Source organism: Amblyraja radiata, chromosome 12 (assembly GCF_010909765.2).
Source record: "Amblyraja radiata isolate CabotCenter1 chromosome 12, sAmbRad1.1.pri, whole genome shotgun sequence".
Classification (NCBI taxonomy): Eukaryota; Metazoa; Chordata; class Chondrichthyes; order Rajiformes; family Rajidae; genus Amblyraja; species Amblyraja radiata.
The window spans coordinates 56,845,872-56,864,172 of record NC_045967.1 but is presented as its reverse complement, the minus strand read 5'-3'; positions in this window follow the sequence as shown (position 1 = coordinate 56,864,172).

Sequence of the window (18,301 nt, the reverse complement as noted above, 5' to 3'; positions counted from 1 at the left end):
CATTTCTCTGCACCTGTTCTTTCATTTCAGTTTGACTTGACAAACATCGAGAACAATCTTCCTGCATCTAGCCTGTCCAACCCCTTAAGAATTTTGTACGTTTCTATAAGATCCTCCCTCAATCTTCTAAATTCTAGCGAGTACAAGCCGAGTTTATCCAGTCTTTCTTCATATGAAAGTCCTGACATCCCAGGAATCAATCTGGTGAACCTTCTCTGTACTCCCTCTATGGCAAGAATGTCTTTCCTCAGATTAGGAGACCAAAACTATATGCAATACTCCAGGTGTGGTCTCACCAAGACCCTGTACAACTGCAGTAGAACCTCCCTGCTCCTATACTCAAATCCTTTTGCTATGAATGCTAACATACCATTCGCTTTCTTCACTGCCTGCTGCACCTGAATGCCAACTTTCAATGACTGGTGTACCATGACACCCAGGTCTCGTTGCATCTCCTCTTTTCCTAATCGGCCACCATTCAGATAACAGTCTACTTTCCTGTTTTTGCCACCAAAGTGGATAACCTCACATTTATCCACATTATACTGCATCTGCCATGCATTTGCCCACTCACCCAACCTATCCAAGCCACCTCGCAGCCTCCTAGCATCCTCCTCACAGCTAACACTCCCCCCAGCTTCGGGTCATCTGCAAACTTGGAGATGTTGCATTCAATTCCCTCGTCAAAATCATTAATATATATTGTAAATAGCTGGGGTCCCAGCACCGAGCCTTGCGGTACCCCACTAGTCACTGCCTGCCATTGTGAAAAGGACCCATTTACTCTTACTCTTTACTTCCTGTCTGCCAGCCAGTTCTCTATCCACATCAATACTGAACCCCCAATACCGTGTGCTTTAAGTTTGCATACTAATTTCTTATGTGGGACCTTGTCGAAAGCCTTCTGAAAGTCCAGATATTACACATCCACTGGTTCTCCCTCATCCACTCTACTAGTTACATCCTCGAAAAATTCTATAAGATTCGTCGGACATGATTTACCTTTCATAAATCCATGCTGACTTTGCCCTATGATTTCACCACTTTCCAAATGTGCTGCTATCCCATCTTTAATAACTGACTCTAGCAGTTTCCGCACTACCAATGTTAGACTAACTGGTCTGTAATTCCCCGTTTTCTCTCTCCCTCCCTTTTTAAAAAGTGTGGTTACATTAGCCACCCTCCGATCCTCAGGAACTACTCCAGAATCTAAAGAGTTTTGAAAAATGATCACTAATGCATTCACTATTTCTGGGGCTTCTTCCATAAGTTCTCTGGGATGCAGCCTATCTGGCCCAGGGGATTTATCGGCCTTTAATCCATTCAATTTACCTAACACCACTTCCGGGCTAATCTGGATTTCACTCAGTTCCTCCATCTCATTTGACCCCTGGTCCCCTGATATTTCCGGCAGATTATTTATGTCTTCCTTAGTGAAACAACGTCTATGCGGATAATTGTTTAAAATCCAAGTCTACGGAACAGGAAGCAATTCTTTTTTTTTTTTTTTTATATTTTATTTTATTAGAAGTAAGTACAGTCATATGGCACCAAAGTGCCTAATATATATTTTCATAATACATTTTATGTAGAACTTCTTTTTTTTTTTTTTTTTGTTACATTGAAAAAAGATTAGAATAAGAAAAATAAGTTAGATAGTAAAGGATAGAAAGATGTGAAATATATAGTGTGCGAAAAAATAAAACGAGTAAATGAAGAAAGTTGAGAGAGAAAATAGAGAAAATAAAATAAAATAAAAAAGAAAAGGAGATCATTATTTATAATCTTGACCAACCCTCGTCCAGTCCTGAAACAGTTATTTTTTACAATTGTGTTGCACCATATGATTCCAAAAAAAACGACGAATGGAGACCAACTCGTTATGAATTGGTCTGATTTATCCATTAGGAGGAATCGCATTTCCTCAAGATAAGCAGTGTCCAACATACTTGCAATCCACATTTTAAGCGTTGGTATTTATGTACCCTTCCAAAATTTAAGTATTAATTTTTTTGCTATTATTAAACCATAGTTAAGGAATAGATTTTGAGATGTGTTCAACTTATTCCCATCTTCCATTACACCAAATAGAATCGTTTCAGTATTAGGTTCCATTCTTGTCTTGAATAATTTTGTAAATATTTCAAAAATATAATTCCAAAATCTATAAAGTTTTATGCAGGAAACTAAGGAGTGTGTTATAGTTGCCTTTTGGGCTAGACATTTATCACAAGTGGCGGATATATTTGGATAAAATTTGTTCAATCTTGTTTTTGAATAATATAATCTATGTGCAATTTTAAATTGAATTAGATTATGTCTTACATTAATTGAACATTTGTGAATATATATCAGGTATTTTTCCCATTTAACCTTCGTAATTTTTATCATTAGTTCCCGTTCCCACTCTTCTCTAAGTACCTCTGTCGATGGTAGGTCTATATTTAGAATACTATTATATAAATATGATATTAATTTTTGTGAGTCAGCTTCAATATTCAACGCTTCTTCCAATAAGTCAGGAGTTACTTTTTGATATCCTTGTATATATTTTTTCACGAAATCGCAAATCTGAAGATATTTAAAATATTGGTTGTTTTTCAATTTAAATTTTAATTGTAGTTGTTGGAATGATAGTAGGTTTCCCATTTCGTACATATCCCCGATCCTTCTAATTCCGAGACTTTCCCATTGGTTATATGTCTTATCAATAAGAGATGGTTTAAATAAAGGGTTATTCGCTATTGGCATTAACAGTGATAGATTTCTTAATTTTAAAGATAATTTTATTTGTTTCCAAATTCTTATTGTACCATATATAATTGGGTTCTTCTTATATATTGTGTTATTCAGTTTTTTTGGGGAGAAGAGGATCGTTCCTATATTACAAGGATGGCAATCCTCCTTCTCCATTTTTATCCATTCTGTCTGTTGGGTAGAACTATCCAACCAATAAATCATATTCTTAATATGCACTGCCCAGTAATAATACATAAAATTCGGAAGTGAAAGTCCCCCGACCTCTTTTGGTTTACATAAGTGTTTTTTTGTGATTCTATGTGATCTATAGTCCCAAATATAATTAGTAATACTAGAGTCTAATTTAAAAAAAAAATATTTTGGTATATATACCGGTATAGATTGAAATAGGTATAGTAATTGTGGTAGGAAGATCATTTTTATTGCATTTATTCTACCTAATAATGATAAGGGAAGTGTTTTCCAAAATTTAATCAACGTATCAAGTTTATTTAATAAAGGTATGAAATTAGCGTTGAATAATGCTTTATATTTTCTAGTAATCTGAATACCAAAATATTTAAATTTTTCTTTTGCGATTTTAAAGAGGAACTCAGTAAGTGTGTAGGTTCTTGAGGTTTTAATGTCATGATTTCACTTTTATTCCAGTTTATCCTATATCCAGAAAAAGACCCAAATTCCTCTATTAAGTTTAATAAATTTGGTATGCTCGTTTGTGACTTCGTAATATATAAAAGTATATCGTCTGCATATATTGAGATTTTATTCTTTGAGTCCCTGGTATTATAGCCCTGAATATTCGGATGAATTCTTATACTTTCAGCCAGGGGTTCTATCATAAGGGCAAATAGCATGGGTGATAGTGCAAATCCCTGCCTATTACCCCTTGATAGTTGAAATTTTTGAGATAACATGTTATTAGTTAAAATTCTTGCCATCGGTTTATCATATAATAATTTTACCCATGTTATAAAATTCTCTCCCATATTAAAATTTTGTAGTACTTTATATAAGTATTGCCACTCTACCTGATCAAATGCTTTCTCTGCATCCAAAGAAATAATTGATATATCTTCTTCCTCTACTTTATGCGAGTACATTATATTAAACAGGCGTCTCAGATTATTAAATGAGTATCTTTTAGGTATAAACCCCGTTTGATCAGGGTTTATCAATTTACTAATATATTTGCTTAATCTTCTTGCTAAAATCTTTGCTAAAATTTTCTGATCTGTATTTAAAAGTGATATAGCTCTGTACGAGCCCGGGTCTTCTAAATCTTTATCTTTTTTTGGAATAAGCGTAATAGTTGATTCTGTTAGTGTTTCAGGTAGTTTGTTTTCTTTAAAAGCATGGGAGTATAAATTAAATAAATAAGGGGTCGTTATCTCCTGAAATTTTTAATAAAATTCATTATTAAAACCATCTGGTCTCGGTGTCTTACCATTTTTCAGCGATTTTATTGTTTCACCTATTTCTTTGATTGTAATTTGAGCTCCTAGTTCCTCTTGTTCCAAAAGGTCCAGTATTGGAAGATTACAGTTATCTAGAAAAAAAATTATTTTACTATCTTCCATTTTAATTTTAGATGTATATAAGTTTTGGTAAAATTGGGCAAATCTATTATTAATATCTTTAGGTAGTATTAGTAATTCACCTTTCTCTGATTTAATTTTGGTTATAGTATTTTCCTTTTCTTGTTTTTTCAATTGGCGAGCTAAAAGCTTATGTGGTTTGTCACCAAACTCAAAATGTTCCTGTTTTGTAATTTGGAATAGTCTTATTACTCTTGCCGATAAAATTCGATTAAGTTTAAATTTCAGTAATATTATCTTATTGTGTTTATCTGTCGTGGAATCTTTGGCATTATCCACCTCTAACTGTCTGATTTCTTGTTCTAACAACAATTGTTCTGTCCTATTCTTTTTATTTTGAAAACTTTGATATGAAATTATAATTCCTCTCATAAATGCCTTAAAAGTTTCCCATAATAAAGAAGGCAAAGTACCTGGTATATCATTTGTATCGAAAAAAAGTTTCATTTAACCATATAACCATATAACAATTACAGCACGGAAACAGGCCATCTCGGCCCTACAAGTCCGTGCCGAACAATTTTTTTTTCCCTTAGTCCCACCTGCCTGCACTCATACCATAACCCTCCATTCCCTTCTCATCCATATGCCTATCCAATTTATTCTTAAATGATACCAACGAACCTGCCGCCACCACCTCCACTGGAAGCTCATTCCACACCGCTACCACTCTCTGAGTAAAGAAGTTCCCCCTCATGTTACCCCTAAACCTCTGCCCCTTAATTCTGAAGTCATGTCCTCTTGTTTGAATCCTCCCCACTCTCAAAGGGAAAAGCTTGATCACATCAACTCTGTCTATCCCTCTCATCATTTTAAAGACCTCTATCAAGTCCCCCCTTAACCTTCTGCGCTCCAGAGAATAAAGACTTAACTTATTCAACCTATCTCTGTAACTTAGTTGTTAAAACGCAGGCAACATTCTAGTAAATCTCCTCTGTACTCTCTCTATTTTGTTGACATCCTTCCTATAATTGGGCGACCAAAATTGTACACCATACTCCAGATTTGGTCTCACCAATGCCTTGTACAATTTTAACATTACATCCCAGCTTCTATACTCAATGCTCTGATTTATAAAGGCTAGCATACCAAAAGCTTTCTTTACCACCCTATCTATATGAGATTCCACCTTCAAGGAACTATGCACGGTTATTCCCAGATCCCTCTGTTCAACTGTATTCTTCAATTCCCTACCATTTATCATGGACGTCCTATTTTGATTTATCCTGCCAAGGTGTAACACCTCACATTTATCAGCATTAAACTCCATCTGCCATCTTTCAGCCCATTTTTCCAAATGGCCTAAATCACTCTGTAGACTTTGGAAATCCTCTTCATTATCCACAACACCCCCTATCTTGGTATCATCTGCATACTTACTAATCCAATTTACCACCCCTTCATCCAGATCATTGATGTACATGACAAACAACAAAGGACCCAACACAGATCCCTGAGGCACCCCACTAGTCACCTGCCTCCAACCCGACAAACAGTCATCCACCATTACCCTCTGGTTTCTCCCATTCAGCCACTGCTAAATCCATCTTGCTATTCCTGCATTTATACCCAACAGTTTAACCTTCTTAACCAACCTTCCATGAGGAACCTTGTCAAAGGCCTTGCTAAAGTCCACATAGACAACATTCACGGCTTTACCCTCGTCAATTTCCCTAGTAACCTCTTCAAAAAATTCAAGAAGATTAGTCAAACATGACCTTCCAGGCACAAATCCATGTTGACTGTTCCTAATCAGACCCTGTTTATCCAGATGCTTATATATATTATCTCTAAGTATCTTTTCCATTAATTTGCCCACCACTGAAGTCAAACTAACAGGTCTATAATTGCTAGGTTTACTCTTAGAACCCTTTTTAAACAATGGAACAACATGCGCAGTACGCCAATCCTCGGGGACTATTCCCGTTTCTAATGACATTTGAAATATTTCTGTCATAGCCCCGGCTATTTCTACACTAACTTCCCTCAATGTCCTAGGGAATATCCTGCCAGGACCTGGAGACTTATCCACTTTTATATTTTTCAAAAGTGTCAGTACTTCTTTTACTTTGAAACTCATAGTATCCATAACTACTCTACTCGTTTCCCTTACCTCACATAATTCAATATCCTTCTCCTTGGTGAATACTGAAGAAAATAAATTGTTCAATATCTCCCCCATCTCTTTTGGCTCTGCAGATAGCTGCCCACTCTGTTTCTCCAATGGACCAATGTTATCCCTCGTTATCCTTTTGCTATTAATATAGCTGTAGAAACCCTTTGGATTTACTTTCACCTTACTTGCCAAAGCAACCTCATATCTTCTTTTAGCTTTTCTAATTTCTTTCTTAAGATTCTTTTTACATTCCTTATACTCCACAAGCACCTCATTTACTTCATGCTGCCTATAATTATTGTAGATCTCCCTCTTTTTCCGAACAAGATGTCCAATTTCCCTTGAAAACCAGGGCTCTTTCCAATTTTTACTGTTTCCTTTCAACCGAACAGGAACATAAAGATTCTGTACTCTTAAAATTTCCCCTTTAAATGTCCACCATTTCTCTTCTACATCTTTCCCATAAAACAAAATGTCCCAGTTCACTTCTTTTAAATCATCTCGCATCTCATCAAAGTTAGCCTTTCTCCAATCAAAAATCTCAACCCTAGGTCCAGTTCTGACCTCCATAATTATATTGAAACTAATGGTATTGTGATCACTGGACCCGAAGTGCTCCCCAACGCATACCTCCGCCACCTGTCCCGTCTCATTTCCTAACAGGAGGTCCAGCACTGCCCCTCCTCTAGTAGGTACCTCTATGTATCGCTGCAAAAAACTATCCTGCACACATTTTACAAACTCCAAACCATCCAGCCCATTTACAGAATGTGTTTCCCAGTCTATGTGTGGAAAGTTGAAATCTCCCACAATCACTACCTTGTGCTTACTACTAATATCTGCTATCTCCTTACATATTTGCTCTTCCAATTCTCGTTCCCCATTTGGCGGTCTATAATACACCCCTATAAGTGTTGCTACACCTTTCCCACTTCTCAGTTCCACCCAAATAGCCTCCCTAGATGAGCCCTCCAATCTATCCTGCCAAAGCACTGCTGTAATATCTTCCCTGACTAGCAATGCAACACCACCATCTCTTGCCCCTCCAATTCTATCACACCTGAAGCAACGAAATCCTGGAATATTTAGTTTCCAATCACAGCCCTCCTGCAACCATTTGTTGTTTTAAATATTAAATATTAAATATTAAATATTGATAGCCTTGCACGTCATTTAAAATATGTGTATTAAACCTCCAAAAATTTTTTTTAGCCGGCATTCCCTCAAATTTTACTAAAAATGTCAACGGAGAGTGATCTGAGATACTACTAATGTGGTATGTTGGGTTGTTTGTATATGGCATTAATTTCATATCCACTAAAAAATAATCAATTCTTGAATAAGTTTTATGCACCGAAGAGTAAAACGAGTATTCCCTTCCAACTGGATTAGCAGATCTCCATACATCTATTATATTAGTATTTTTTATATATGTATTTAGAAGTTCGCTAGTTTTAGATTTTAAATTACTCTTCTTTTGTTTTGCTGATTTATCTAGATATGAATCTAAAACACAGTTAAAGTCCCCCCCTATTATCACATTTTGGTAATTAAACTCTGATATTATGTCAATAATTTTATCAAAAAATTGGGGGTTATCAAAATTCGGAGCATAAATATTTATCAAAGTTAGTGGGGTTGCATAAATTTCACCCGAAACTATAATATATCTTCCCTCTTTATTTGATATAGTATTCTTTAATTTAAAAGGAATACCTTTCCTAATAAGAATAGCTGTACCCCTAGATTTAGAAGTAAATGAGGAGTAGTATGTTTGGCCTATCCAATTCGCCTTTAATCTTATTTGTGTTTGTTGTTTCATGTGTGTCTCCTGCAAAAACATTATGTCGCTTTTCAACGATTTTAGTTGGGCAAACATTTTACCCCTCTTAATTGGTTCGTTGGCACCCCTTATATTCCAACTACAAAATGTAATTCCTCCATTCTTTATTTGTCTATCGTCTTGCATTGTAAATCAAGGTAATATTCCTGAATCATATGGTGCAACCAAATACCTCAGAATTTTAGGACTTGGGTGGTCATCCCGGTTTATTAGATTTATATTGCATCTCCTTCTTGTAAAGTGCCTTAGAAAAAGAAAAAAAGAATGTGATACACAATTACTTTCAAAAAAATTAAACAGATAAAAATCTTGATTGTGCTTTAAAAAAAAAGATGCTATTAAGGTATCTAAGGGAAGATACCTTAAGGACGAATAGCCATCAACGATGGCAAAAAATGTATAGACCTCCGTGATGTTGTTATACATTGAGCTCCTTCCCCTTGGTGAATCCTCATAAAAAGTTACATACCGTTTCATATTTTGTCTTTTCTTATATGAGTTTATCAAGCCAGCGCTAGTGACAGCCGAGATAAATTTTTTTTTTTTTATCAGGAAGAGACATAAGGAGTAAAAAAACCAAAACAAATATAGAACACAACATATACACGATTATATAAGTATATATGTCCTTCTAATTTATCCAATCTTAATCTAATCTAAACTTTCCCATATATATCCACCCAGGATTCTTACATAATATCCCATTCTATAACTACCATACATCATACAAGCCGGTACCAAAGGGTTAACTACCGTACAAGCAGGTGCCATGGGGTTAAACTTTGAGCTTTTCATCCAAGGTTGAATATAACCAAGCTCTCTGAATAACACATTCCAACGAGATAAGCTTTATAATTGTCTGGGTAGCTCGGACATTTTAATCAGTTCAAAACTCTAAAAAGTTCAATCTTCTTCCTTGTCGGCAGCTTGCCCCGATGTTTTCTTAACGATATCCTCTGCATACTTTAAAGCTTTTCCGGGATCTGCAAATGAGCGTTCAACGCCGTTATAAGATACCTTCATTTTTCCGGGAAAATAAATGCCATATCTTACTCCCGGGACTTCCCTCAAAGTATGTCTTGCTGGTGTAAACAATCTCATTTTCTGGACTACCTCAGGAGAGTAATCGCGAAATATTCGCACATTATCCCCACGGTTTGTCAGCTTCTTCCCATAAGTGATCTTTTTCAATATAAATTCCACTGAAGAGATGTCACGGAATTTCACAATTATCTGTCTTGAATAATTTGTTCCTCTTCCAACTCGGTTAGCGACGTCTATTCTTGGTTCTTCCGACAGTTCAAAGACATCTTTGAGTAAGTCAGTAACAAAAGTACATGCTTGAGATTCATGTCCCTCTCGTCCTTCCTTTACTCCGAGAATCCTCAGGTTATATTTCCGAGTTCTTGATTCCAGGTCCAGACATTTATCAGTCATTCTTCCAAGTTTTTCCTCTTCAGTTTTCTGTGATTGTTTCAAACTCTTTATTTCCGAGACAATCTCTTTTATCTCATTCTCCATCTCTTCCATTATCTCATCCAGCTTTCCGATATCATCCTTTACACCTTTAAATTTCTTGTTGTAATAATTTTCAATTCTGACACACTCTGATTTTAATCTCTTATCAAATTCCTTATACTGCTTTTTCAGTTCTTTTAACTCACTGCAAGTATTATCAATTTTTTGAGAAATTCTCTCCATGCTAGTCGCCATACTCTGCTTGTTACTCTCCATGTGAGCCTCCATACTTTGCATCTTCTCCAGTGTAATGTTAATTGTACCAGTCATATCTAAAAGCATTTGCTTCACCTCTTTCTCCTTCTTGTCTCCTTTTGTTGCCATTTCAAGCAGAGACCCTTGGCTGTAAGAATCTTCTTCTTCTGAACCTTCTTCTGTCATTTGCAGAGTATCCAATACTCCCTCGAGCTGAAGGCTGATAGTATTTTTCTCTGGCGCCCTTGAACAATTATCTCTGCTCATTTAAACTCATTTAAACACCCGATTTCACCATTAATCTTCCCAATTTTCACGTCACCTTCTGATGATATCACCCTTACACAACACCAGGCGACTTCGGTGAGTTTTTTTTAAATCGGTGCTGACTTAAAACGGCTTTAACAATTTTTATTACGGGGGAGAAGCTCAATGCCGCGCCTTAATTCTCCATGACGCCGCCGGAAGTCAGGAAGCAATTCTAATGGTGAAACATTTGACTTCCCTCTTCAATAAAGGAGGATTCACGCTATCCAAGTGGATCAGCAACAGCCGTGTTGTATTATAAACCATTCCACCAAACCAGAGCCAAGGAGACCAAGGAGTTGGATTTGGACAAAGACAATCTGCCAATGGAAGGAGCATCGGGATTGCACTGGTGTGTTGAAACAGTTGTGTTCAAGTTCAGAATCTTGATTCAGGAGCGACCATGTACAAGAAGGGGTATCAAATCCGTGATTAGTTCTGTTTATGACCCTTTGGGATTTCTTGCACTATTTACACTGTCGACCAGGTTAATTTTGCAGGATCTCTGTAAGAAAAAACTTGTATGGGATGAGAGTATAATGCAGACTTTCAGCGATGGACAGAATGGTTAGCAGATCTCAACAAGATTTCGGAATTTAAAGTGGACCGGTGTATGAAGCCTACAAACTTAGGTCAAATCAGATGTGCACAGCTGCATCACTTCTCAGATGCCAGTGAAAGTGGCTACGGTACAGACTCCCTTCTCTTTAAGAAGTCTATCCTTTGTGTCCCTTCTTCTTGATCTGTGGACAGCGCCCCAATGTGTGACCACTTTTATTATAGAACAAACAAGAACCTTGAGTATTGGTGGTTGATCCATTTATTCTCATTCCACTTGTCTGATTTTCTTGCACTGCTTTTTCTCCAAGATTCAAGATTCAAGATACATTTAATTGTCACATGTGCCAGATGGCACAGTGAAATGAAATTCCCATACAGCCATACAATAAAAAAATAAAAATAAAGAACACACACTATAGAATTTGACATAAAACATCCCCACACAGCAGAATCAAAGTTTCCCACTGTGTGGGAAGGCACCAAAGTCAGTCTCTTCCTCCACTGTTCCCCGTGGTCAGGGCCTCCCCAAGCCCTCCGCAGTTGCAGCTACGGGCGGCCCGATGTCCAGGTGTTACAGTTGTTGCAAAACTAACTCTTCTTGATCCTGACCTTACCCTTGCATTAGCAAAAGTAGAGCATTGACAGTTGCAATTGACTAAGCATCCTGAATGTTTCCAAACAGTAGATCTGACAGTATCTTCATTTGTCTCTCCATGAAGTCTACCAGGTCAGAAGAGCTAGCTCACTATCCAAGCTGTTCCTGCTCGATCCATCCACTTGTCTCTGAGCTTGTAAGGCAGTTTTAAAAGGATGGTCTTCACGTTGGAAGCAACATTCATTTCCTCCATATAGGTGAGATGTTCCATGAGTTGTTTGGTTTGGTCTAACAACCTGTTGCTGGGAGGAAGATTCAGTTCTCATCAACACATTCTGACTATGTTGCACCTGATCAGGCAAGTATTCATTTGCATGTGGATTTAATTTAGCTGATGCTTCCCTTTGAGTAGTTCCTTTTCTCAAATAAGAGTTCATCCCATCAGATACTCTAGAGCTGTTTCTTGACCTCAACTATTTGATTTGCATTGGCTGCTGCACTATTTGCATTGGCTGCTGCCAACTCCATTTCTATTTCCAGTTGTTTCATCTCTCTTTTCAACTGTTCCTCTTGTGCCTCAAGCTCAAGCTTGGCATTGGTTGCTGCCAGCTCAGTCTCTCTTTGTTTTTTTTTGTCTTTTTTAAATTTTTAGTGTGTGTTAAAAGGCAGTGTAAATGTTCTCCGGTATGTTTGATGTGGGGGAGGGGTAGGGTCGGGGGAAACTTTATTTTCCGTTTCTTACCTTACCTTAATATTCGGATCGCATTTCCCTGTCATTCTACGGCCGACCATCGATGGAACTGGAGGCCTCCTCGGACTGACATTGGGCCCCACCGCAGAGAAGTGAACTTAACATCGGAGCCCGCAGTCTCGTGGAGAGGCTGTGGATGTCGGGAGCTCCAATGTCGCGGAAGGTTTGACTAGTCCCGATGCGGGGTTCGATCGTCAGGCGTGAGGGAGCTGACATCCCCCCGATGCAGGAGCTGATCGCCTCGACACGGAGATCCCGCCGCCGGCAAGCAGGTCCTACTGCAGTTGTACAGGGCCCTGGTGAGACCACACCTGGAGTATTATGTGCAATTTTTGTCTCCTAATTTGAGGAAGGACATTCTTGCTATTGAGTGAGAGCAGCGCAGGTTCACCAGGTTAATTCCCTGGATGGCGGGACTGACATATGAGGAAAGAACGAGTCGACTGGTCTTGTATTCACTGGAATTTAGAAAGCTGAGAGGGGATCTTGTAGAAATATATGCAATTCTTAAGGGAATGGACTGGCTAGACTGGCAATCACCAAGGTGCAGAGTTAACTAGTGTAGCCCACAATATTGGTGCCAAACATGATGCTAAGACCAATTTTAATATGCCTACACATAATCCATATCTCCAGGTTCAAACCTGACCATGGGTGCTTTCTGTAAGGTGTTTGTACATTCTCCCTGTGACCGTATGGGTTTTCTCCGGGTGCTCTGTTTTCCTCCCACATTCCAAAGACATGTAGTTTTGTGAGATAATTGACTTTTGATGGGACGATGTATTTCTAAACTAAATTAAACTAAAGGAACTGCAGATGCTGGTTTACAAAAAAAGACGGCAAGTGCTGGAATAACTCAGCCGCTCAGATGTCATCTCTGGAGAACATGGACGGGTGGTGTTATGGGGGGGGGGGGTTCTTGAGACTTTAGTGTTTGTTCCAAGGAGAGCGAGAGCATTTACAGTAGTATTGATAACAGCTCATGCTTCACAAACACACAAAGCCATAGATAAGCATGGAAAGAGGGAACTACCTAACAAACTACTCACCGGCCCAAAAAAAGACAAAGTGCTGGAGCAAACAGCGGGTCAGACAGCAACTCTGCAAAACATGGATAGGTGATTTTTAGGTCGGGACGCTTCTTCGGACTTCAGTCCCCCCTCCCCCTCACTCCATCCACCTTCCTGAGACTCCATGTGTACTGCTGCTGAATCAGTCACCTATCCATGCTCTCCAGAGATGCTGCCTGACCCACTGAGTTACTCCAGCACTTGTGTTTTATGGAACTTTGACCGATGTGCAGTCATTGCAATCTGAAGGCAGTGTGATTTTTACCTTAATGTTCCATTTCCTGTCAATCATTACATTTTGTTAATTGTTCTAAATTACTTTTAGTCAAGCTGTGTATCATTTTAAACCATCCATTTTATAGCTTTACAGAAGGTCAAATGAACTGATAAATCAACCACTATGTTTATCCTTTATTCCTGGCCTTTTAATTACAAAAGGAACATCAGTTTGTACAGAGGATGAATAATGACATTGATCCTGAGACAGGAATGGCAGGGAATGGTGAAGGTGTGTTCCAAACCAATGGGAGCTGAGTGGCTCAAGCCCATCATCAGTGGTGCATTGAAGGAATAACAGCAGAGAAGAAACGCCACCAGCCCTGATGGTCTGGACAATATCTACAATTCTCTGCAATTTCTTGCGGTCTTGGATGGAGATGTTCCCAAACCAGGCTGCATCCCAATGTATCCCAATAAAATGCTTTCTACAGCACATTAGTAGAAGCTGGTGAGGGTTGCTATGAACAGGCCAAAGCTCTTAAGCCTTCTCAGGAAGTAGAGGCATCGGTGTGTTTCTTGACCATTGCTTCAATATGGGTGGTCGAAGATGAATTGCTGCCGTTATTTATTCCTAAGAACTTGAAGCTTTCAACCATCTCTACTTCAGCACTGTTAATGAATACTAGGGTATGTGTACCCAATTTTCCCCCTCCCCCACACTCCTCCCACTAAATCCCCTTGCTCTCTCATCACACTCTGCCCCCCTCCCACTGTTGTTCCCCTTCTGCAACTACACTCATACTCCTTCCTTCCCTATCAGATTCCAGAATCTGCAGCATTCTGTTCACACGCCCTCTGTTGCTATCTCCATCCTTCCGCCCTCCACCTGATTGTTGCCTGCCAATCATCCCCGCTTTACCTGCATCCACCGATAGATCTGTTTAGTTTGTAGATAAAGCAAAGAAACAGGCCCTTCAGCCCACTGTCCACGCCAACCATCAATCACCCATTCACACTAGTTCTATGTTATTCCACTTTCTCACCCATTCCCTACACACTAGGGGAAATTTACAGAGGCCAATTAACCTACAAACCTGTCTTTGTGATGTGGGAGGAAACCGGAGCACCCAGAGGAAACCCACGCAGTCACATGGAGAATGTGCAAACGCCACACAGACAGCACGCAAGGTCAGGATCAAACCCTCTGGCAGCTCATTCCCTTTACCCACCACTCTCTGAATGCGAAGGTTGCCCCTCTGGTTCCTATTAAATCTTGCCTCTCTCACCTTAAACCTAAGTCCTCTGGTTTTTCATTCCCCTAACCTGGGTAAAAGACTGTGTGCTTTTACCCGATCTATTCCTCTTGTGACATTAAACACGTCTATATGTTCACCCATCAGACTCCCATACTCTAAGTATTGGCATGGTTTTAACCAGAAATGATCACTGAGGGGCTTTGTTGCAGGTTCGATGGAATCTGGATCAGCTAGCACCGTGCAGTGCAATCTAATCCAATTTAACCAAGAGACTGTAAGAGAGTTCCACTCAAGAATTTAACATACAATGTTGAGGAGAAGATGCCAGATATATTCAAACTTAATGACATCTTTCCTATGCCGGGGTGACCAAACTGAACCAAGGGGAGGTAGTTGAGGTAAGTACTATTTCAGCCACTTGGACCCGTACATTGAGGGATATGGGCCAATTGTGGGAAAATGGGACTAGCTTAGATGGGCACCTTGGTCAGCATGGGCAGATTTGGCCGAAGAGTCTGCTTCAATGCATTGTGGTGCTAACACTCTTGAATTGCAGGCGCCATCACTGCTCCCCCCCTTTGCGGCCTACAACGTGCAGTGGTGCGGCCTTTCCTGGAGACCAGCTCGGAGATTAAAGCCGCGGGTGCTGCACGAACTTACCATCGCGGAGCCTGGGATCTTTTCTCGAGCATCACTAGTGTTGGAGCTCCGACCTGTGGACTTTAACACTGTGAGCGGTCTCCAGTAAGAAGCGGCCGACTCAGGAGCTCCATGCCGGAGTTTCGATCATCCCGACAAGAGGGCTTGAACAGCGGGCCGTCGGCAACGGCCCCGTTCAAAGGCCCCGACCACGGGTGAACAGAGGAAGATGACTAAACTTTATTGCCTTGCATCACAGTGAGGAATGTTGCTTCCACTGTGGTGGATGTTTATGTTACACTTTATTTTATGTGCTGTGTGTATTTTTACTTTTTACTTAGCATGGCTATGAGGTAACTCAAATTTCACTGTACCTTAATTGGTACATGTGACGATTAAATTGAATCTTGAATCTCGAAACCCTGAGCATTGGCTCTTTGATCCAAGGCTAACTTCCACTACTATTTATAGTTAACTGCGGGTTTAAAATGAATACAGATTTGGGCAGACGTTTCAAGATTATCGTATATGGTAAATTATTACCAATTCTACTTTAAGAGAAGTGAATTATCCAATTAGTTTGTGCTTTTTATGATCAGCTTCCTGAGCTCCAGCTTTCAAAATGGGAAATCAAAAATGCACAATACCTGCACTTTGGCACTGAGTGCTACAAAACAAAAGAATAATCATTCATCTATAAATTAATTAACAACATAAAAATTCTTGAACCCTGGATCCACCAGACTTTCAGTAGACCAAGTTACACTTCTTTTAAACAGTGTAAGGCACTTGCCTCTGACTGTGGAAGAGTGTTGAAATGATCAGACCCACATATAGAGGTTACAAGACTAAGTGGGACCCGTTGGGTCCCAGCATCACACGGGAGGGCTGGTCACCCAACGCAATATTGCACCTCTGCACCAATTCCAATATTGTTGGCCAGTGGGAGGGGGGGGGGGGCTTTCTGTTGCGCTGGTATGGGTTATGGGCAGAAGGGACTGGTTTCCAGAGGGCTAGTATGGACATTGTGGGCCGAATGGATTCTTGGGCTGGCAGCTCAGTCACTGAGGCCTGGCAGTACACTCACTCGGACCTGGCACGCAGCTGAGAAACTGCCAGAAATTCTGCCCAAAACAGGTGACAGACTCTGAGAGAGAAGGGGGAGAGGATGGACCTAATGGATTATTGGGCAGGCACTTCTGTTACTTACGGCTGCTGGGCTGGCAGTTCACTTACTCACGGCTGGTGGGCAGGCAGTGCATTCATTCACGGCTGGTGACTGGCAGTTCAGTCATTTACAGCTGGTGGGCTGCCAGTTCACTTACTCACGGCTGGTGGGCTGGCTGTGCAGTCACTCACGGCTGGTGGGCTTGCAGTTCAGTCACTGACAGCTGGTGGGCTGGCAGTTTGCTTACTCACAGCTGGTGGGCTGGCAGTGCAGTCACTCACGGCTGGTGGGCTGGCAGTTTAGTCACTCACAGCTGATGGGCTGGCAGTATCCTTACAAAAATCGCAAACCATACGTGGGTCTTGAATTACATTTTGCTCAGATGCAAGTCAATGAATGGCATAATTGTTAGCTGTTAATTGGACATAATCAACCTCAGCAAATTGACAATATCCTATTGAAAGGGAGAGGTGTTTAAGCTGTCAGGACATTTTATTATTTGCCAAAATATACATCTCAAAACCATAATGTTAGAAAACTTACTTTTCCACACACCACTCGTAAGTCTGGCAATTGTTTTAATGATAAATTTAGCTTCAGAAGCGTTTTCTTTTTGCATGTAAAAAACCCACTTCAGAACCATCGGCGATTTTAAAATATTACAGCCAGATTTATCACTTGTGAAACTTTTTAGCTACCACCTATTCACTCACAGCCACACACACACACACACAGAGTCACTCACACACAACCAATATAAAATGCCAAGTAACTTCAGAACGTGGTGAACATACAGTGTGTAAAGCGAATGATTCAAGCGTTTAAAGCCCCCTGTCGAGGCTGCTGCTGAAGCAAAAACGTGCTTTAAATGTCCAACAAACACACTCACCATAGACAGAGCAGTAAGCTCTCTTGAGTTATTCAACGACGTCTTCACTCTGTGCCTTCCGCAGTCAGCGCCATCTTGCCACGAACCGGAAATAACGCACTCAGCACCATCTTGCCGCTAACCGGGAATTACGTTGTCGGCACCATCTTGCCACTAAGCGGGAGTCACGGAATGAGCGCCAATTTTGCAATTAAACAGTCCTGATCTAATAAAATGTTTATTCACGCTTTATCCATCCGAAAACTTTTGAAAGCCCTTTAAAAATCCAAGCCAATTGGGCAAACACTTTGCAAGCCAACAAACACATTTTCTGAAAGCCCTTTAAAAAGCCAAGCCAATTGGGCAAACACTTTGCAAGCCAACAAACACATTTTCTAAAAGCCCTTTAAGAAGCCAAGTCAATTGGGCAAACACTTTGCAAGCCAACAAGCACATGTTATGAAAACCACATCAAGGGGACTCACTGTGGAGAGACGTGCCTTCAGTGTTATTCGCAGCTCAGAGCCATGACCCTCTCGCCGAGACTGAGTGAGGCACGACACTTCTGGGTTTTATAGTCCCTCCCCCCTGCCGCCAGCGGGGGCAGCAGAGAGAATGGCGAAATTTTTAAAAACATTAATAACTGATTTTTCATCGTTTGGAAAAATCCTCCAGTCCAATCCGGTGGAGGGGGACTCTGAGCGAGGTGGCCAAAAATTACGGCCACAAGTTGCAGCGTTCTCTCGGAAATCACGAAACAGTAAGTCGAGAGCGGTCAAGATCTTAGTTTTAGTAATATAGATAACTCATAGTCTTTATTGCAGTAGAAGCGGAGGGAACA